Source organism: Rhinolophus ferrumequinum, chromosome 4, assembly GCF_004115265.2.
Source record: "Rhinolophus ferrumequinum isolate MPI-CBG mRhiFer1 chromosome 4, mRhiFer1_v1.p, whole genome shotgun sequence".
Classification (NCBI taxonomy): domain Eukaryota; kingdom Metazoa; phylum Chordata; class Mammalia; order Chiroptera; family Rhinolophidae; genus Rhinolophus; species Rhinolophus ferrumequinum.
The window spans coordinates 44,289,165-44,312,158 of record NC_046287.1 but is presented as its reverse complement, the minus strand read 5'-3'; the positions used below and the strand labels follow the sequence as shown (position 1 = coordinate 44,312,158).

Below are 22,994 nucleotides of genomic sequence, written 5' to 3'. Positions count from 1 at the left end.
TTGATCCATTTTGAGTTATTTTTGGTACATGGTGACAGATAGCAACCTAGTTTCATACTTTTGCATTTGGCTTTCCAATTTTCTCAGCACCTTTTATTGAAGAGGTTTCTTTTCTCCAGTGTATATTTTTGGCTCCTTTGTTGAAAATTGTCCATATATATGTGGGTTTATTTCTGGGTTTTCAATTCTATTCCATTGGTCTGTGTGTCTGTTTTTCTGCCAGTACTATGCTGTTTTTTTTTGTTTGTTTGTTTTTTAATGGAACTTGAAAAGCCAAATTTAATCCATATTGAACAGCAAAGAGATGAAACCAGTTTGAAAAAAAATATCATAGCAGCATTTAATAAACCTATAGTAATTAAGACAATGTAATACTAGCACAAATATAAAATAATAGAGTGATGGAACCAAATAGAGAAAAAAAATTATATATATATGTATACATATATATACATATATATATATAAAACTTATTTTTGAGATGTAGAATTACATATCAACATGGACAAAAAATGGGAAAATTGATAATCCATATTAGAAAAGATAAAAAAATATGGAACGCTTCACGAATTTGCATGTCATCCTTGCGCAGGGGCCATGCTAATCTTCTCTGTATCATTCCAATTTTAATATATGTGCTGCCAAGGCGAGCACTATGCTGTTTTGATTATTATCACTTTCTAGTACAAACTGAAGTCAGGGAGTGTGATATTTCCAGCATTGTTCTTTTTTCTTAGGATTGTTGTGGCGATTTGAGATCTTTTGTAATTTCATACAAAGATGATGATTTTTTGGTTCTCTTTCTTGAAAAAATGTCATTGGAATTTTGATGGGGATTGCGTTAAACCTGTATATTGCTTTGGGTAATATGGCCATTTTAATATGTTGATTCTTCCAATCCATGAACACAGAATATCTTTCCATTTTTTGGTATCTTTCAATTTCTTTTAAGAATGTCTTATAGTTTTCAGTATATAGGTCCTTCACATCCTTTGATAAGTTTATTCCTAAGTATTTTATTCTTTTTGTTACAATTGCAAAAGGAATTGTCTTTTTCATTTTTCCGAAATTTTATTTTTAGCATATAAGAAGAATGCAATGTATTTTTTGTAGATTGATTTTGTATCCATCAACTTTACTGTATTCATTCATTGTTTCTAATAGTTTTTTGGTGGAGTCTTTAGGGTTTTCTATATGAAGGATCATGTCATCTGCAAAAAGTGCCAATTTGACAATTTGGATGCCTTTTATTTCTTTCTCTTGCCTGATTACTTTGGCTGGGCTTCCAATACTATGTTGAATAACAGAGGTGACAGGGGGAAACCCTGTCTTGTTCCTGATTATAGAGCAAAAGCCTTCAGTTTTTCACTATTAAGTATGATATTAGTTGAGTGTTTGCCATATATGCCCTTTATTATGTTGAGGTACTTCTATACCCATTTTATTAAGTGTTTTAATCATAAATGGATGTTGTATCTTGTCAAATGCTTTTTCTGCATCTATTGATATAATCATATGATTTTTATCTTTTAGTTTGTTTATGTTGTGTATCACATTGATTGATTTGCATATATTGAACCATCTTTGTGCCCCTGGAATGAACCCTACTTGATTGTGATGTATAATATTTTTAATGTATTGTTGTATTCAATTTGCAGAATTTTGTTTAGGATTTTTGGGTCTATATTCATCAGAGATACTGGTCTGTTGTTTTCTTTTTTATGTTATCCTTATCCGATTTTGGTATCAGGATAATGTTGGCCTCATATATAAAATAAGTTAGAGAGTATTGTCTCTTCAATTTTTTTGGAAGAGTTTGAGGAGGACAGGTATTAAATCATCTTTGGATGCTTGGTAGAATTCACTAGTGAAGCCTTCTGGTCCTGGATTTTTAGTTTGGGGAAGGTTTTGGATGATTGTTTCAATTTTCTTACTGTTGATTGGTTTATTTAGATTTTCCAGTTCTTCATGATCAGTCTAGAAAAGCTATACTTGTAAATGCTTATTTATAAATCACCACCTTCCTGTCAATTCTTATGTGATCCATTGAATATAGTAATGTGAAATGCTTTGAAAACTATAAGGAAAACTGAAAAAGCAAAAATTTTAGTATGTGTCATAACTGATTATTATCTAAGGAAAGAACGTTACTAGCAAGGCAGTGGACTTAGGTGTTAGTGATTCTTCAAATACCAAGGCAGGTCAATTTTGTTCTGAAAGATACTTTTTCTATACTAAAGTTTGCTACCATTCTGGCTAATACTTACCAAGCACCTACTATTTACCAGACAGGATTTTTTTTTCATATATGAAGGAGATTCTGTCATTATTCTCCTTTTTCTCTGTCTAGAGAAACAAAGATCTCCAATTATTAGGTAACTAGCCTAAAATAACACAGTTAGTGATCCAATGTATAATTTTCAAGAGAAACACTACTTATCAAAACTAATCTGTCTAAGCAGACTAATTACCAGTGAAGAAATAAAGAAAGTAGAGAGCTCTACTAAAACACATACCGGGTCCAGCTTTCACAAGGGAATTCTATCTTCTGTCTACTTTTAAACATCAGATAATCCCAACACTATTTAACATAGTCCAGAGCCTAAAAAAAGAAGGAAATTTCCAAGTCCATTTTATGAAGCAACTGTTATATTGATCCCAGTACTTGATAAAGATGACATGAAGAAAGAAAACCATAGACCAATTTCACTTATGAATGTTAATGTAAAAATCTTAACTAAAACATTAGCAAACAGAATCCGAAAGCCCATTAAAAGTAATGCATCATGTGGTTGGATTTTGGTGCCAGTTGTGTCTTATTCTACCTATTAGCTACCACACTCCCTAAATGAAAACATACTGAATTTTTTAAACTGTGTTAAATATATAGGAATGTGTATAAATCATAAGGATACTGGTTGATAAATTTTCACCAACTGAACATGTCCATGTGGTAGCATTCATGCCAAGAAACCACATTATCAGAAGCCCAGAGGCCCTCTCATGCCCTTTTCACTCTTACCCCGCTCAAGGGTATCTACTATCCTGATTTCTAGCACCTTAGGTTAGTTTAGGTTATTTTTGAACTTTATATAAATGGGTTCATACATATGTATTCTTTTTTGTCTAGCTGCTTTTACTTGATATTATGTTTGTGAGATGCATCCATATTAGTGTATGTAGTTAAAGTTGATTCATTCTCAATGAATAGAGTTTTGTATACAACAATGTAAATATACCATAATTTCAAGGTCCATTCTACTCTTAATGGAGAGTTGGATAGCTTCCTCCAATTTGGGACTATTCCAATAGTGCTGCTCTGAATATTTTTATACATTTCTTGTGCCAAACATATGTATGCATTTATCTTGGACATCTACCTAAGACTATAATTGGTGGATCACGGGGTATGCATGGTAACATTTGGTAGATATTACAGGCTTTTCAAAGTGATTGTGCCCATTTACAGTCCCAACAGCAGTGGATGAAAGTTCTGGTTATTCCATATCCTGACTAATCCTCAGTATATTTTTGTCTTTTTCCATGTTAGCCATTTGTTGAATATGTAATTGTCACGTAAGAGCTTTAATCTGATGTCTAATAAGAATGAGAATCTTGTCATATATTTATTGGTCATTGTTGAAATCATACTTCAAGTTGTCAGGCCACTTGAATTTTATCTCATTTTGTATCAGTAAATAGAACCGTGTATTAAAATTGAGCACGAATACCTTTTGTTTCCTTGGTAATGTGACACTTAAATAGCTCTCACCCCATAGTCCAATCTCAAGAGTAGTTGTGATTAGAGTTCACCAATAAAAAATTAATTTCAAAATAACTCAAGTTCTTGTATTACAATTCTCAGACATCGTGGAAATCAATATACAGAGTACAATAATGCCTCTTGAAATATCTTTTTCTCTTTTATCTAGGCCTCATAGCTTTCCTAGCATCTTTTTCCCAAAAAGCATTAAAAAGGAGAGGTATAAAATAATTTTCAGTGGAAAAGTCTTTTCCGTCATTACTTAAAATCCAAAATTCATACAAGATTGATACATGCTACCTCAAAAAATGTAACAAACAAAAGCCACAAGAGCTTCTGCATCTTCTTTAACATCCTACAGGAAGTCCTCGCCAGTGAAACAAGGCAAGGCATAGAAATAAAGATCATACCCCTTGGAAAGGGATCCAAATAGTTTCTTTGCACAGATGAGATGATTGTCTGTATAGATAACCACAAGGAAGCAACACAAAGCCTCCAAGATATAATAAGTGAGTTCAACAGGTTGTAGAATACAAAGTCAACATAAGAATCAATCACATTTCTACATATTAGCAATAAAACAGGTACTGAAATTTAAATATATATGAAATTTATAATAACTTACCCAAAATGAAATAATTAGGTGTAAATCTACAAAATATTTAGATGATCTGTATGCTGAAAACTACAAAATGTTAATGCTGAAAGCAATGAGACAATACCTAAATTAATGGAAAATTCATGATGACAAGTTCTGGAAACAGAATGCAGATGATTGTATAACAATGTGAATATACTTAATGCTACTTAATTGTACACTTAAAAATAGTTGAAATGGTAAATTTTATATTAGGTACATTTTAACCACAATAAGAAGCAATAATAGTAAAAGGAAAAACAAGATGAAGTCATACTGAAGTAGGGCAGGTACTTAATCCAATGTGTCTGGTGACCTTAAAAGAAGAGAAGAGACACAGAAGGGAGAAGGCCATGTGAAGATTCAGAGAGACACATTAGGAAGAAATAATTTAGAAGATGGAGACAGGCATTGGAGTATTGCCTCTGCAAGCCAAAGGACACCCAGGATTTATGGCAGCCATGAGGCGCCAGAAGAGGGAAGGAAGGAGCTCCCCTAGAGTCTTCAGAGAGAACATGGCCCTGCAGACACCTTGACTTAGGATTCTAGCCTCCAGAACTGGGAAGAATAAATTTCTGTTGTTTTAAGCCACTCAACTTGTGGCACTTGGTTTCATCAGGCCTAGGAAACTACATATTTCAAGCAGTTAAATCTGAAAAAAGAGGCCTTTGATTAGGGAGGTCGGGGAAGGCGCAGGAAGGGAAATTCTCATGGGGACACTCAGAAAACAGTTTTCCATCGTTTCATTTTAAAAAGTCAGCTCCATTTAAATTTTGTCTGAGGAAATCCCATTGTCTCTTTAGGGCTTATTATATATATACAATAAACCTTACCTGCAGGGTATTTCCTTCTACTTTATACACGTTTTAAGTGTTTCAAAAGGATAATATTTGCATGACGGAATACTATATTTTAGATGTTTAACATAGGAGAAGGTTTGAAATATATTAAGTCTGAAAGAAAGGTTACAAAGCAACCTGATTCAAAACTTGAAAATATGTGTATACCAGAGCATTACAGTGGCTACTGTTTTCTTATGGATTTACTTGCATGTTACTTTAGTTATCAGAAAGAATAATTAACTTTATAATAAAACTCCTAAGTGTCTAAATCAGAAGTAATTCAGTTGATAGGTTAAAGTTAGCCTCTTGAGAGCTGGCTCTTACAAACTCTCAGCCAGAGGTCCAATCCACGAGCGTGCTGCTGGCCACGGACCTGAGCCCATCACAGCTGGCTGACCTCCTAGGGCTCCCACTCAGTGACCTGGACAGAAGACTCTGTGCAGAATGTATCATGTGTTCTCAATACTATGGAAACACCTAATGTATTGACAGAAAAATCTATTAATCAATATTACTTTTCAGCACAGCCAGCAGGAACTTGATAACTAATATAAAGAAGTCCCTGGCTTTTAGGAAAGAAACTTAAAGGAAAAAAAATCAACTCTGTGTCAGTAACAAAAATATCTATGTGAGGCAGGCTAAAGTAGAAGAAACACAAACACCAAATAAGGAATATGAGCTTGTTTTTCTCCCCTATAAATACACTTTTGGATAAAAGGGCATAAGGACATGGACGTTCCATTAAAATAACATTTTTAAAGCTGTTAAGTAAAGTAAAAATTTTGTTCTAGGACAAGAGTGACTCATATATATATATCGTATTTATATATATATTAAATGTATATATTTACTTCATAATAAATATAATGCATATTTAGCCTTTCAAGGTCTAGAAATAAATACAAAAACATAAGCATGACCAAAAATAGCAGAGATGAGTGATTTCAAGGTCTAGAAATTCTGCTGGAAGCCGCTTTCCAGTCAAAGCAGAGTCTCTGATAAATTCTAAACTTGCCTTGTTGATAATTTCATCTCCCAGATGCTGACAAATTAGAAATAAATAATTGATTAAAGGAAAAGCGTGGGAACTCCGGAGGACAGAGCCTCTGCCGGCAGGGAAGGAATGCTGGGTTCCCAAGTAAGATCTTTAGCGTAACAGGTCAGAAAAACTGGCTGGTTCAAGCCTAAGCCAAAGGTGGAGTGAGTTGAAGATCTGAGAACGAGCCACAGAACCACAGAGAGGAAAACTCTAGGCTTCACAAGGGACCCAAACCAGGAACTAGCAGTCCCTCAGGCTCAAGGCACCCTCTGATTCTCTGGGCTGCCTGGTTTCCCATTTGTTCTGCATCAGGTTCTTCCAACCATTACAGATTCGGGTGTAAGTGAGATGCCCGTTGGGGCGCATAATAAGGGCTGTGCAGTGGGGAGCTCAGGGGTGTAAATGAGACCTCAGAGTTGGTTTGGCCTCAAGCAACAGCGCTGGACTTATGTACTTGCACACTCGATCAGTTGATTACAGCTCGTGGGCAGGGAAGAGGAGGAGCGTAGAGGGACTCAAAACTTCCATGGGTTTCTAGCTCTCCATGTGGATGGGTGGCTCCAGCACCAAAGGGCAATCCTCAATGGCAAGGGCGGTGAGCAACAAGCCTTGCAGGGGCTGGCAATGGGTGCACACAGAGCTGGTAACAGGAACCCAAGAGGATTTGGGCAGGGCAACAACTCTGTCTGCTGTAGTATTACTGCTTCATTCCTCGTGCCTGCTTTGTTCTTCTCTCTCTCTTTCTAAAAACCAGCTTTCTCTGCCATCTGCATGTATCTGGGCCAGATATGTCTGCTCCAGGCTCTGCTTTCCACTACTTCCCAAATGCAAGTGCCTGGAAGAGATGGATAGTCTCTGTATCCCTGTCCCGTCTTCCCAGCAGACAGAATCCACTGACTGGGTTTAAACAGGAGTCTCCACCCCAATGCAACCAACTGGGATCATAGAGCCAAGGGCAGTCCATAGGTTAATCACTGAAGTGACCGTCCAGATACATGCAAGGTTTTAGTGTGTGTGTGTGTGCGTGTGTGTGAAAGAGAGAGAGAGAGGGAGAGAGAGAGGAGAGAGAGAGAGAGAGAGAGACAGAGAGAGAGAGAGAGAGAGAGACGTTGGGGTGGAGGGGTGGACAGAGCAACAAGTTCTCAGAAAGAGTCAGGATGGACCTGTCCAACTCTGCATCGGATCCTGTACTCTGAGCTCAGTCAACTCTGTACCCTAGATTTTAGGAAAGCAGATATTGAAAATGTCTGGACTGAAGAAATAGGTCTGACTCCAAAGCCAGAGGCTCTAAAAGCTTAGTTGGCTCAAGAGTGATGAGGGCTTAATAAAGCAAAATTCTGAACAAGCAATTGTCAGTGATGATGTTGTTTGAGGAAGAAATGGGAAAATATCTAAAATAAGTCAGGTTGTACATGAGTAACATCAATATAGACAGATTATAAACGATTATGTACACAAGACAGTAAGATGTATACAGCACCAAGTGAATGAAAGTTATGGAACAAACAAATAGTACCAGGAACTCAAAGCACAAAATATTCAGGAGCTCTAGTGAATAGATATATTTGAAATAAAAAGAATAACAAAGAGGTAACTCACTGCTCAAGACTGGGGTATAATGGTAAACGAATAGTGTGAAATGCAGGCCTCTTCAAGACATATTTGTTAAGTGGAGAAAGCAAGTTCAAAACAGTACAGCCAGAGGGATATTGGTCAATATATAATTGTGCTCATATTTATCCATTTGAAAAGAGAGATCTGAGCGTTGAATTTATGGGTAATTTTTTCTTCTTTTGATCTTTTTTCCCTTCCTTTTTATTTTTTTATTGGGGAATATTAGGGAACAGTGTGTTTTTCAAGGACCCATCAGCTACAACTCAAGTCATCGTTTTCAACCTAGTTGTGGAGAATGTAGCTCGCAGTGGCCCATGAGGGGATTGAACCGGTAACCTTGGTGTTATGAGCACGCGCTCTAACCAACTGAGCCAACCGGCCACCCACTTCCCTTCCTTTTAGAACTATGAACTTCAGTTATTTTAATGAGAATAAAGTTAAACAATGAAAGAAAAAGGAGAGTTCCTTAATTTCAATTTAATTTTTTTAATAAGAAAATTTTCAAATGGAATGGGGGAAAATAGACATTTTTAAGAGGGTATGAAGTCCTAGACAAGAAGAGAAGTTAAGAGAAGATCCAGGCGCTTTAAATGACTTGAAGACTCCAGGCCCAAGCGGATTATTCCCTAGAGTCCTGTAAATACTTTGAAGTTATTTCCCTGTAACCATTGCTAGTAAACAAGACGAATTCAGGGCTGCTTCAAAGGATGAAAGATGGATCAGTGAAAAGAAGTTAAGGAGGCAGAAATTGCCTTAAATTAGAGCTGTTCAGGAAAAGGCATCATTTGCCCCAGGAGGCAGCTGTTTCCTGTGCCTGGACACGTTCAAGCAGCAGCTGGGAGATGGCCCCAGGACGAGGGTGTCATGGGTGTCCTACGTGATGAGAGGATGGACCAGGTCAGGATTCTTGAAGGAGGATTGGTGGACCACAAAGTTCCCCTCATGAACCTAAAACTGATCTAGAAATGATTCTTAAGAATGATTAATGCACAAGACTTCGGTTTTCATTTTACAAACAACCCAGGGTCTCTTATACATAATCTATGTGACCAGATGATGTATTGGGGTGTCTCTTCTAACAGCGCCACACCACCTGTGTTCCACCAAGCTGGGCAGGACCTTTGTGCTCCCTCACTTCCCCCATTAACGCTGTGACTCAGGAAGTTGGGGGCTACTATGTCAAAAATAAAATTACTCGAAAGGTTCTTTTCCTCTTGGGTTTTGTTTTCCTAAGACCAGAGCGCATTAGAGAAGTTATGCTCCTTCTTTTGAAGACACCTGTGGGGAGAGGCGCATCTTAGAGGCAAAGTCAGGGCAGCAGGATGGTTTTTCCAGCCTTTGGGCTTCGCTCCCTGCTGCCCCCAGCGGAAGTGTTGAGATTTAGGAGGGTCTAGGGGTGTTGGACCCTAACTACCACATAGCTCCGGGCCCCAAGGAGGCAGAAGCTTATAGAGGCCAAGGTGGGTTTAGAAAATGGAGATAACAAAGAGGGCGCAAACCCCAGGAGCACACTTGTGTATTCTCAGGACCACAAAGAACTTCTGTTGAAAGTCTGGGAAGAGAGGAGAGAGACCTCAATAATGAGAATGTCATTTTCCATCAGCCTAATAGGCTAGAAGGTCGAAAGGTTCAGTTTATAAAGAAAAACAAAGAAATCAATTTTTTTGGGGGGGCATACCTTGAATTTGTAAACTACACAAATACCTGTTAGTCTTACTAAGTGTGCTGTGCTTTCGTTACTAGGGTTAGAAGTGATGAGGCTTGGCACAGGATTCTATGCAGAAGTCTGGCTGGCCGCCTTGGTAACTTGGCAGTGCTTGTGCATGTTTGGATAGCTGGAATTCTTGCAGTTTGGAGTAAGGATGCTATTTATCGAGGCATTAACAGCACTGTCTTGAGTAGGATATGGTCTCCAGGTGCTGCCATTCCTGCTTCGTTTATTAATTACTGTTCGTTTATCATCATCATTTTCAATTCAGTTTGTCATGGGTTCCATGAAAACAAAACTTCCATCACAATCATCATTTATCTTGATGCTCAAATTGCCCCAGATTTGACCACTGGAAATTCCTTCAACTTGATTCCTCTGTTTCTTTGACATCTCCCCATTAGTATGTGAGCCACTTTCTTACTTAATGGCACAAGATGTTCTGGGGTCACTTTGTACTTTCCTTGCCCCGGCCCTGGAGTCAGCCATTTCTCCAAAGAGCCCTGGTTCCTTTTAATAGGGGTATTTAGAAACCAAGATCTGGGCTATGCATGTGCTCATTATTCCTGGTGCACCGTTGCTTCTAGTCTCTCTCAGCTGACAGAGTTAGGAAATGTGTACGTGTTTGTGTGTGTGTGTGTGTGTGCAGGTACACGTGTGTGCATCTACACATACCACACATACACATATATATGTACGTCTATTTATCTATATAAAACTATGAGTTTGTATGGATACCTCCAGTTCCAAACCAATACCACAGGGCACACTCTCCCCTCTGTCCATATTTATAATTTCTTTCTCCAATAGTAACAAGCCTAGCTCTCATTGTCCTAAATATATCCTGTTCAATTGCTCAAGACTTGAGTACACAGAAAGTAATTTCAGTCACTAACCTATACCACCACGAGAGGTAAATCTACCAGCTAGAGTTAAATTACTTTATAGGGATTTTTTGTTTGTTTTATTTTTTTTTAGGTAAAAACCTAGAGTGAAATATACACATCTTAAATGTACAATTCAATGAGTTTTGATGCATGCATAAATCCGTGCAATCCATACCCTTATCATGATATGACACATTTCTATCATTCTGGAAAGATGTCTCATGCTCCTTTGCAGTTAATCTTCATACCCCACCAGAGACAGCTACCATTCTGATTCCAACCCATAGATGAGTTTTGCCTGTTCTATAACTTCATATACCATGTTTCCCCGAAAATAAGACCTAGCTGGACTATCAGGTCTAATGTGTCTTTTGGAGCAAAAATTAATATAAGACCCGGTCTTATTTTAATATAATATAAAACCAGGTCTAATATAATATATAATATAATATTAATATAATATAATACCAGGTTTTATATAAGACCGGGTCTTATATTAATTTTTGCTCCAAAAGACGCAGTAGAGCTGATGGTCCAGCAAGGTCTTATTTTTGGGGAAACATGGTAAGTAGGATCTTCCAGTATGTACTCTTTGGTTTCCAACTTCTTTTGCTTAGCATCGTATCTATAAGAGTTGCCCATGGTGTTGTATGTATCAGGGCTCCATTCTTTTTTAGCTCTGTGTAGGATTTTATTGAACAAATATACCATAATTTGTTTATCCATTCTCCTGTTGATGGACTTTGAATTGCTTTCAGTGTGGGGCTATTTTATAGAAAGCTGCTGTGACCATTCTTATTTAAAAAGAGAAACAACAGCAGTTGTGTTGGACATTTGCGCTGCCCCCTCCTCCTCTCAGCCCACCTCTCTCTCCAGCCATTGCTTCGGCAACCTGCTTTGAGCAGGTGTGATCTGACAGCAAGCACCTTGCCTCCGCTGTCCCACACATCTGGGACTTCTCCAGTACGCAGTGCAGCACCCAAGCATACAGAAGTGTGAAGCTGGTGGAGAAATGCTCCTCTTTCTATCCGTGCAGAGACAATTCTGAGGCATGTTCTGCGTGGCTCCTCAGAAGGTCCCAGAAGGACTGAACCCCAGTTGCCAATAGTAGTGACCATCATAATGTACCTCATATTGTCTCCCCCTTGGGCCCGCTCCTTGCTCCTGCTCCCTGGGATCAGGCCCCAGGAAACAGTCCATGTGCGAGTCCTTGCTCCAGGCCCTATTTCTGGGGAGAATGCAGCATCAGAGTACAGTTTAGTACATTGTTTAGAAGCACACAGGCAAATAGAGTTAAAAACTAGAAGTGTTAAAGGACAACTATATTGCAATTGTTCTTTAACTTAGCGACTTCTCTCTCTCTTTCCCCCTTCTCTCTCCTCTTTACCTTCCTCCTTCTTCCTCCCCCTTCCCCACAACGTGCTCTCTCTCTCTCTCTCTCACTCTCTCTCTCTCTCTCATCATCATCTATAAGATGCATTCCAACTTCAGAAGTGTTGAAATGTAAAAACTTGTGCATTTCTGTGCAAGTATATATAGTTGTCTTGGCATTTGCTATCTGCCTGTCTTGCTCTTACAATTTTCACCAAGGCAGAGATGGAGCCTGATGTAAATACTCACAAAAATACAGTAGGAGAGATGTGGGGTGCAGCGGAGGCAAGCTGCTGTCATGGTATGCCTGCTCAAAGCAGGTTGCTGAAGCACTGGTTGAAGAAAGAAGAGAGCTGAGAAGAGAGGAGGGGCAGCAAAAATGTCCAACACAACTGCTATGTTTTCTTTTTTTAAATAAGAATGGTCATAGCAGTTTTACTTAAAGTATTTGTGAAGAAGAGAATGATGAACAGCAAGAAAAAAGAAAGCTGAAGTCAGTTTGGGAAGAAGAACTCTAAGACATAGATACTTAGTAAAAGACCTGAAGAGGAAAGGAAATCAGATTGAATCCCCAAGAACCTGAATAAATAAGTACAAGACGCATGAGTGGAGCAAGGATCAAGAAGTAGCTTATCCAGCAAGAGACGTAAGAGGAGGGCTTCCCCTTGTAGACCCTCCTTCACTGCAGGGAGAAGGAGGACAGTCTAATGGGCTCAGCAGAAAGAAATGCTTTTGCCACTATCCCCTTCCTAGCATTTCAGAGAAAAAATTTAGGCTCAAAAGTGATTATTTTAATAATCATGCTTCCTAAACTGGCATATAGCAGATTTTGTATAAATCCTTCCAGTATTGCTTCTGTAATCCACGGAGGAAATTCTTTTTCTCAATTTCTGGTGACACCACTTCCTAGATAACATAATTGGATTTCACAAATTAAGGTGATTACTGTGGATTAATAGAACAAAAACTGGATCAAGAATGTCATGCTGATTAAGAAGAAAACCATTTGCAAACAGAAAGAAACAGGTATTAAGGCGTCCACAGATTGTCCCTGATAGATGTCTTGTTTTTGGAAAGTCTTGTTTGCTCCCAGAAGTAAGACCTTGAAAAGGCTACATGGGCTTTGTGTAAAGAACCAGAGAAAGACTGTATATGTGCGGAGTACTTCAGGAAGATTTTCTCTTAAGAAAGTTAGAGAGAGATTTGCTTTAGAGTTTAGACTGGGTAGAAAAGCAGTCTAGAGTCCTTGTCCCATGCATAGGGCCTACGTGAGGACTTCATTTACCAGCATGAAAAATGTCTTCATTGGAGTGTGATAAGAGTAACAGGTAAAGGCTGAGTTGCTTTTGTGATTGACGTTTTAAGTGGAATTTTTATTTTCCTACCTCTTCCCAGAAATTATTAGGTTGGTGCAAAAGTAATTGCGGTTTTTGCAATTTTTTTTTTTTTTTTTTTAAAACCTCTTAAACCGTAATTACTTTTGCACCAACCTAATACACGTAATAGGCATTAGGCTTGTGTGCTAGAGTAACAGACCAGTCAGGGTCCAAATGGATTTACTGGTTCGGGAACCTCACTGCCACTGATGTCCCGGCAATGGAAACCACTGGAGGCTTTGGAGCAGAGGACTGGCATCTGGCATGACCTGCCTTTATTTTAACTGGATCACTCCGCTGGGAACAGGCTCAAGGAGTCAAGGACAGAAGTGGGAAAACCACCTGGGAGGCCATCGCAGCAATTCAAGGGAGAAGGGACGGTGTCTTGTGCCAGGCTGGTATAAAGGAGGTGCTGAGAAGGTGTCAGGTTCTCGATATACTTTTGAAGGGAGAGCCAAATAGATTTGCTGACAGATGAGATATGGATGGTGAGCTAGAGTGAAGGCAGAGATGCCTGTGGGGGTTTGACTTGAGCAGCTGGGCAATTGGCAGGCCGTGTGCTGAGAGGGGAAAGGCAATGAGAGGAGCAGGTTTTGGAGGGGGACCAAGAGTTCAGTTTTGGACAAATTAAGTCTGAGATGTCTATTAGATAGTAAAGTATAGCTGTTTAGTAAGTACTTGGATATGGTCCAGACTCCAGCAAGAACTCTGCTGGAGATATAAATTTGAAAATCATCAGCGCTAAATATTGATCTTACCAAAAACTACAATACAGCTGTAATGGGAAGATGGTGGGAAGAAAAAGTATATGTGTGCATGGCCGGGGGAGGAATATAAGAAGTGAAATCTTCGTCCTAGATAGCAGGAAGTCAATGGTTTATAGGTAACTTGGGAAAAATCAAGAAATAACTATATATATGTGTCATGAAACAATCATCCCTATTACTGCTCAATATCTATAAAACTTTCTTCCTCATCTTTTTTGGGGGTATTTTTTGATGCACAGTCTCTTTCCCCCCTCCCTCCCCCGGCCTGTGGCCTTTCATGTGGGGACACACAATCTCTCCTTCCCTCTCCTCAGCCCTAGGAAACCAATAATCTACTTTCTGTCTCTATGGACTTGCCGATTCTGAATGTTATATACAAATAGAATCATACAATATGTCGTCCTCTATAATTGGCTTCTTTCATTTAGCTGTTTTGGATTTTTTGATCCTCCTCCCCTTCTCCCCCAAATTCGGTCATTCCAAGCCCACCACCAAGCTTCAGGTTCTTCGGTCCCTACTTTGCAGAGAAGACTCACTGTCATCCCTCCTGAAGTTGTCCTTAGGAAATCCTGCTTTTGCTTGAGAGTGCATGGCAAAACACTTCCCTGTAACACCACCAATGGCTGCCATTCAGCACTTTAAATGAATCAGAAAAGTTCTGGAGGAGCCCTCTTCAGTCTTCCTGGACGTAGCTTGGACTCTGCTCCCAGAAAGCAGGGCTTCAGAAATGTTGACTTCAGCCAACATTCCAGACAACTTAATTAAAGTTTATCAGCAGTATCCCTTACCCTACAACAAATTCTAAGGTATAGAGAGCTTTTGAAGATAATCTGCATAGCATTTTTTATTTTGGGTTGGATTTCATAGCCTTATGAAACATTTCTATTCCCAAACTCCTCTTTTATGTTTGAACAAGTGAAAGGGATATTTATTTAATTGAATTTTATGACACAACAGTACAGCTTTTGTTTTTAAAGGTCTGTAGGTTACCCATGACAACAAAAACTTTTCCATAGTCGCGTTTGACATGGGAATTGAAACAGAGCTCTGAACCTGTTTTTAACATGTTTGGGTAAATCACATGATGTTCTTTCATAAAAGTGTCACTTGTGACTTCAGAATACTGTCTTCCTTATCAAAAAAATAAAACTAGCAAGAGTTTTATTTTCCATACTTATAACATTCAGATTTTAATCCCATTCATTCAGTGGGGTTTCTCTCAAGATTTCAGAGCATAATTTATGGCACATACGTAAAGAAAACCACTTTTTTACTATTTGAGGGCTTTCTATATGCACTTATCATATAAATTAACTAACTACATGAACTGAGAAATAGTCCCATTTGCAAAGCTAACATAGCATTCATTCAAAAAGGACAAAATTAAATAAAACACGAAGTGACTTTTTAAAAATTAAAGCTGTCAAATATTTCTTGTCTTAGAAGAGATATGATAAAGATGAAAGTTAGAAAAAGGACAACAGCATCTTGAATCATAGCATATAAAAGGCAACTTATATAAAATACACTTTATTCTAAGAGAAACGGAAGGCTATTGAAAGTCTTAATATCTGAGTGACATTTGGTTTGCTGGAGAATGTGGAACAGGTAAAAGTAGAAGCCGTGAGATGAGGTGGGGAAATTACAAAATTTCTTGTACATGCACATCACATGGGGGCTAATTAAATGTAGATTTTGATTCAATATGTCTGGGGTGGTACCTGAGACACTGCATTTCTGAGAAGCTCGCAGGTGAATATGATACCCCTGGTCACGGACCACACTTGAGTAGCAAGGGTTTAGAGTAGGGCAGGACAGATGGAGGAAGTGGACGGATTTCAGAGCAATGTAGAGATTAGGGTAATAGGACTGGCTGATTAAGCAGGAGAAGGAGATGCAAAGTCCAAGGATGAGTCCCATGTTTTTGAATGAGTGGGTTTGTGTGGTCTGCTTAGTTCGTGTTGAGAACACAGAAGTAGAGGCAAGTTTGTGAGGGAAGATCTTGACCTTTGGAAACATCCAAATGCACATGGCGGGTAGATAGTTGGATATACAAGCCTCAAGCTCAAAAGAGAGGGCCAGAGATATAAACATGGGAGTGACCAGGATAAATAAATGGTATAATGGACCCAAGAGAGCAAAGAGGAGTGAGAGGGTGCGGGGGCATGGAACTGAGCCTGGAGGGCTCTCAGTATTTAAAGGATAGTAAAATATGCGTAGATTGAACCCACTGGGGAGACTAAGGAGTAGGAACCTAAAAGGTAAGAGGAACACAGAAGAATGTGTGATACAGGTGCCAACAAAAGAGGAACTTTAAGAAGGTGACACAGTCAACCATGCTTGATGCTGAATAGAAAGATAAAAGACTGCAAGTTGCCATGAGATTGCCTGCCTAAGTCACTGGTGAATTTAGTGCAGTTTCCGCAGTGATAGGTACGCACCAGACTGGAGGGATCTGAGAGGGAAGACAAAGTAAGGAAATCGAACACACTTGCAACAAGTTAGTGTGTGGAGGGAAAGAGAGAGTTGGGGTGGTAGCTGGGGAGTAGGTGGTATAAAGGGAAGGTTGTTTTTGTATCTTTTAAAGTAGAATAGACATGAGTATGTTAAACACTGATGGGAAAGACTGAAAAAGAGACTTACGAGTAAGATCAAGAAATGATACAGAACAAGAGATAGCACATGGTCGCTGAACAGAGAGAAGGGTGGAGGAAATGGACTTAGATGAGGGAAGGACATGTCCCCTATGTAACAGGAAAAGAGAATTGGGGCCTATGTCAGTAAGCTTGTAGACATGGAGGTGAGATATTGAGGTTTCTCACCTGATACCATGTTTCCCTGAAAATAAGAACCAACCGGAAAATAAGCCCTAGAATGATTTTCCAGGATGACATCCCCTGAACGTAAGCCCTACTGGGTCTTTTGGAGCAAAACTTAATATAAGACCTAGTCTTATTTTTGGGGAAACATTGTAGCTTCTGTTCTCAGTAAAGCAGGAGAGGAAGTCATCTGTGAAGGGTGATGGCGCAGAGCTGCGAGGACAGTAGAAAGAAAGGCCACCTAGTGTAGCAGAGGTGGTCTGCAGGGAGTGTTGGAAGCTCGTTTCAGACTGGTGATCTTAATAGGTAGCCAGTCTTCCCCACAGTGAGGTTTACCCCAGGTGCTCAGCTTCCCAGCTGCAAGAGAGAGACAGTAGACATGTGGTCCATTTAGCGTTAGCAATTTGTCAGGTGAATATGCAAGAAAAGTCCACAGAGAACTAGAGTTTGCTTTAAACAATTGAAAACAATGTTCTACAGGATATAGGCCCTGGTACACGGTAGGTTCACAAGAGTTGTGTTTGTTATCACAGGAGAACAGACACAGTTCCCAGCCTCCTCCCAGCCCTCTACTGCTCCAGCCCAATCAGCATCACCGACACATACAACCCCAATTCTTTGTCCCCCCACAATATTTGTACAGAATGTGGAAGGCATTTTCGGAGGTAGATGTGATATTTATTTCATATAATCAGTCATTTTACAGTTATTTTATGTTTTCCACTTCATTGTGATCTAGGTGAGGGTGTCAAGTCTCAGAAATTGGGTTCTTTGGTCAGACATTCAGTTTACCATTGGAGTAATGTCATGGGCAACTAATTCTGAGTTTCAACAAATGATGCCACGTAAGAAAAGTAATCAGATGAGCCAGGATATGTACTTTGTTATAATCATACTAATTTTTAAGATTCCTTATTGAGAAAAATCACACTTTCCTAAACATAGATGCACTTAAGGTCCTTTTTTTCCCCTCTAAAGTGGTCTATTACTGTTACTAGTCTGAAAGGATTGCATTTGGTTGGCTATCTGAAAATTAAGTTTTTAAGGAAGAAGGAGATTGCAACACAAAGGTCACATTAGGAATGGCTAGTGACAAAATCAAAAACATGTTTCAGTACAAGGAATTAGGAAGTTGGGCAAATACCATTGCTTCTTAAGGCTGAGTTTCTTCCTCTGTAAAGTGAGGAAATTAGAAAATATGACTTAAGAGTCTATAACTGCACTATTCCAATGTAGTCACTAGCTACATGTGGTTACTGAAATTTAAATTAAAGTAGAAATTCAGTTTCTCAGTCACACCAGCCATATTGCAAGTGTTCTGTAGCTACATGTAGCTTGTGGCTACTCTATCGGGCAGCACAGATACAGAACATTTCCATACTAGAGAAAGTTCTGTTGGATAATTCTGGTCTGTAATTCTAGTACCGGGTTTCCCTGAAAATAAGACCTAACCGGAAAATAAGCCCTAGCATGATTTCTCAAGATGACATCCCCTGAACATAAGCCCTAATACATCTTTTGGAGCGAAAATTAATATAAGACCTGGTCTTATTTTCAGGAAAACATGGTATTAATACAATTGCAACAGGGAAGCTATTAAGATGCTTACAGAAGTCATCATGTTACAATTTTCCACTTAATCACACTGGACATTTCTAGAGAATACACCTACCTCTCTCTCACCAATGGACCAAGAGTGAACTGAAGCAAGGTGGATGTGTTGCAATGAAATAATCTCCAGGTAATGAAGAGACAATACATTCCAGACCCCTCACACCTTCCTTCTCTCCCTTTCCCACATTTTTTATTGAGGGCCAAGTCCTGAGTCTGCTACTGGGTACTCAAACATGATTGAGCCTATCCATTTGATCAGCCAGAAAAATAGATGATAAGACAGTATATTTGATAAGAAATGTGACAGAAGGATCCTTGGGGTTCTATGGAAATCTACAGGAGGAATACCTACAATTGAAGAGGCAAAGGAAAGCTTCCCAGAAAGGGAGATACTTGAGGTCAGCAATTAAGGATGTGCGTGAGTTAAAATGGTTTCCAGGAATGAGTATTATGGTTTGCCGTTAATTATGACCCTACTAAAATGCAACAATTAAAAAAAAAAGAGCAATTCGAACTAAATAGCAAATAGTTGTTTTAAAATTTTTAGCATTAGAAACTATCTGTGGTGTGTAAAATTTGTAAAGTCACTATCAAAATGTGGAGATGGTTCTCGTCATCCATTCAAGGATTACCAGCCTAACTCAGTTGTTTTTTAGCGCTGCCTCCTTTCTATGAACAGAATAATGTGTTGATTCTGCTAATATAGTCCCATACCCTCCCCAACTGTACTTCTCAAGACTACTACCATTTCAATAAATGTTGCTTCTCAAATCTCTTAGTTCCTCAGGCCAAAAGCCTTGGAGTTATTTTTGACTCCTCTATTTTTCTTATACTCAACATCTACTCCTTTACCAGATCCTATTGTCTTTGCCTTCAAAATACCTTGAGAATTGTGTCCCTTTTCCCTAGTTACTGTAATACTTTTGTGGTCAAACCACTATCATGTCCTGCCTAGAGAAGAGCAAGAACCTTTTAACAATCTTACTTCCACAGTTGGCCTTTCACCATCAGTTCTCTACTCGGCAGCCAAAGTAACACATTTAAAACTTAAGTCAGATCATATCATGCTTCAGTTCCAAACTCCCCAACAGTTTTCCACTTCACAAAGATAAAGCTAAAGTCTTTATCATGGACCACAAGTCCCTATGTGGTCTGCCCCAAGCTACCTGATCTCTTACCATTCTCTCTTGCCTACTCATACTGTTCCAGTCACACTGACCTTGTTGCTCCTTCTGGGATGGTCCAAATACACTGCCTTTTTCTGGACTGCTCAAGTCTGGAAAAGCCCATAAATCACTCACCCACTTCATTCAAGTGTTTGTTCCAATGTCCTCAGACACAGAGGCCTTCCTTATCCTATTTAAAATAGCTCACTCTGTATAACCATCCCACCATCATTCTTTATCCTTACTCTGCTTTGTTTTCTTGCACTTATCACCACTTGATGTGTTATATTTTGTTTGTTTGTTTGCTTAGAATATAAACTCCATGCTTATGCTATGTAGTTCATAATTATTAATGAATGAGTGGTATTTATTCTACTTCATCACATTTCATCTATAAGTATATGAACTTCATAGACTGACGTCCTAAAAACATTATTACATATTATCATTCCCAGCCACTAGCTCACTACCTGGAAGGTAAACTCATTATAAAAGAAGTTCCTTTGATATATCTCCCTTATATTGAAAACTATAGGATCATGGATGCAAAATGAATCTGAAGAGGTATTCTGGTCTACAGCCATGCCTCCAGGGAAGACCACACTAAACACTTATTCTATTTTGAAAGGCCGCTATGGAAGAAGAATCCATTATTTTTGTTTGTTTGTTTAACAAGTTTTAGTTCTAGGAGATTCCTTCTTAAGTCAAATATAAATCTCAATTCTGTGATCAGAAGAATTATAATAAATAAAAACTGGCCAATATATCTTTTCTTTTTTTCTTCTATTTCCTTTTTTTTTTTTTAACAAGGAATCCATGGTCATAGCAGAAAAAACAAAGAAAAAAGAAAAATTGTTCATAATGCTCAAATATAATCTCTTAATAGCCTTTCATGTTTACATGTATGTATTCACATATATTTTAACATTATATTGATGTATAACATGTATAGAAAGAAGTACACAAATCATACACAGCTTGATGAATAATTCAAAATGAATATACCATTGTAACCACTTTGGGCAAGAAATAGACCCCCTCATTCCACCACCTAACCGTTAGTCCCTTTATCCTCTCCAAATTTAACTACACTGGATGTCTAACACTATAATTTTATCTGTTTTTAAATTTTTATTATTTTTTATTAGGGAAATCCCTGAACAACACAGAGCATAATAAGAGCTTTTTTTAAAAAAAATAAATTTTATTGGGGAATATTGGGGAACAGTGTGTTTCTCCAGGGCCCATCAGCTCCAAGCCGTTGTCCTTCAATCTAGTTGTGGAGGGTGTAGCTCAGCTCCAAGTCCAGTTGTCATTTTCAATCTTTAGTTGCAGGGGGCACAGCCCACCATCCCATGCGGGAATTGAACTGGCAACCTTGTTGAGAGCACGGGCTCTAACCAACTGAGCTATCCGGCACCCCCTCCATAAGCTCAGTGGCAGCTCGTTGTCTTCAATCTAGTTGTGGAGGGCGCAGCTCACTGGCCCATGTGGGAATCGAACTGGCAACCCTGTTGCTCAGGGCTTGCACTCTAACCAACTGAGCCATTCAGCTGCCCCAGTTTTGTCTGTTTTTAAACTTCATATAAGTGGAACTACACTAATCTGTATGTACAGTATTCTTTTATGTCTGCCTTCTTTTATTCAACATTGTTTTGAGCTTCCGTATGTACATACCAACACACACACATTGTTTTTCTGTTTATTAAATCTCTCTTTGGTTGTATCCAACCAGCTCTTAAACCCATCAATTTTTAAAAATATTTTGAATTATATTTTTGTTTCTAGAATTTTCATTTGATTTTTTTATAGTTTCTAGTTTTCTGTCTGAATTCTCCATCTTGTCATTTAATTTCTTGAATATGTCACATTTATTTTAATGTTCATTCTTATCACTTCAATATCTCCTATGAGTCTGTTTCTGTATTTTGTCTCTTGGCTTTCTGTCAAGTCTTGCTTTCTTGTATGCCTAGTTTTATCATGTAAGTTCTATTTCACTATCCTGGGTTATTTTCAATTGAGTGTCATACATTGTTTATGGAAAAAAATATAGACCTGATTTGAGACTTGAGATGATATCTTTGTCCAGAAAGGACTTATGTTTACTTCTGGCATACAGCAAAGCTAGGGCAGATTATCTTAATCTAATTTATTGAGCTGATTTAAAGCTAGACTTTATTCCTTGTGATAATTAATCTATTTCTGATTCACCCTTACTCTTAGGATGTAGTGCTTTGTGTTCCCAATCAAAAGCCTGGGTTGTCTGCCAGAATGTGTCTCCCTCAGAGGAGACACATCTAAACTTTGCCTACCTTGCCCTGTGAAAGTGAGAAACTTCTGTTTTGCTCTTTTTGCCACTCATTTGTCTCCTTCAAATTAGCGACTGCCTCAAGGACAAAAAGCAGTCCCAAACGTCAGGCTCACCTCTCTTGGCTTCCCTTTCTTCTGGATCTTGGCTCCACAAATTGCCAGTACTCTGATAACTTCAAACACGTTTTTTTCTTTCTTTGTTAATTTGTCTCTTAATTAATTGGTCTAGTTTTTCTAGTCATTCTTGTTTTTTAAAGTTTATTGGGGTGACAATTGTTAGTAAAGTTACATAGATTTCAGGTGTACACTTCTGTATTACATCATCTACATATCCCATCGTGTGTTCACCACCCAGAGTCAGTTCTGCTTCCATCACCATATATTTGATCCCCTTTATCCTTATCTACCACCTCCCTCCCCACCCCTTACCCTCTGGTAACCACTAACTATTGTCTGTGTCTATGTAGTCATTCTTAATTGGCAGAATTGTTCTGAAGTCAGCCATTGCTAGAAGCATAACTCTACGTATACTCTATTGAAAAATGTTATATATATACATTCGTATAACTTAATTTTCTTACTTATTCTTGCATGTCTTTCTTACTTATCCTTGCATCCGTGAATATCTACAATAAGTATGTCGATATTAATTTACACAATAATTTTAAGTCGCTAAATAGAATTTATACCATTCTATGAGTGAATCATATTTTTTTGGCCAAACCTTTATAATTGGATATTTTTATTGTTTTTATTTTTTTCTGTTATAAACAGCAATATGATGCTTATCTTCCTATGTACTTCTAAGTACTTGTAATTATTCCCTAAGTGTAATATCTTAATATATATATATTTATATATAATATTAAAAAGTATGAATATTTGAAGATATTTGTTACATTAAGATCACTCTAGGAAAATCATGTCAATTTACACTTCCACCAGCAGTGTATATGTGCTAGTTTCCCTATATTTTTAGGCACTTTGTAGATAGAATTTTAATTTTTAAATTTGCCTGTGTCTGACATAAATAAGCAAGTATTTACTATGTGTTTCTTCTGTATCCTCATACCAGGAGCAC

At 38.3% G+C, this 22,994-nt stretch overlaps 1 long non-coding RNA gene and 1 other non-coding gene across 2 annotated transcripts in view; both read right to left on the bottom strand.

The window, feature by feature from the left end:
• Positions 1–22,994, bottom strand: part of LOC117021481 (uncharacterized) — a 36,850-nt gene that overhangs the window by 5,367 nt on the left and 8,489 nt on the right. The window lies entirely within an intron of this gene.
• Positions 548–654, bottom strand: LOC117021834 (U6 spliceosomal RNA). The gene has a single exon (XR_004422922.1). It is a non-coding gene; the product is annotated as a U6 spliceosomal RNA (small nuclear RNA).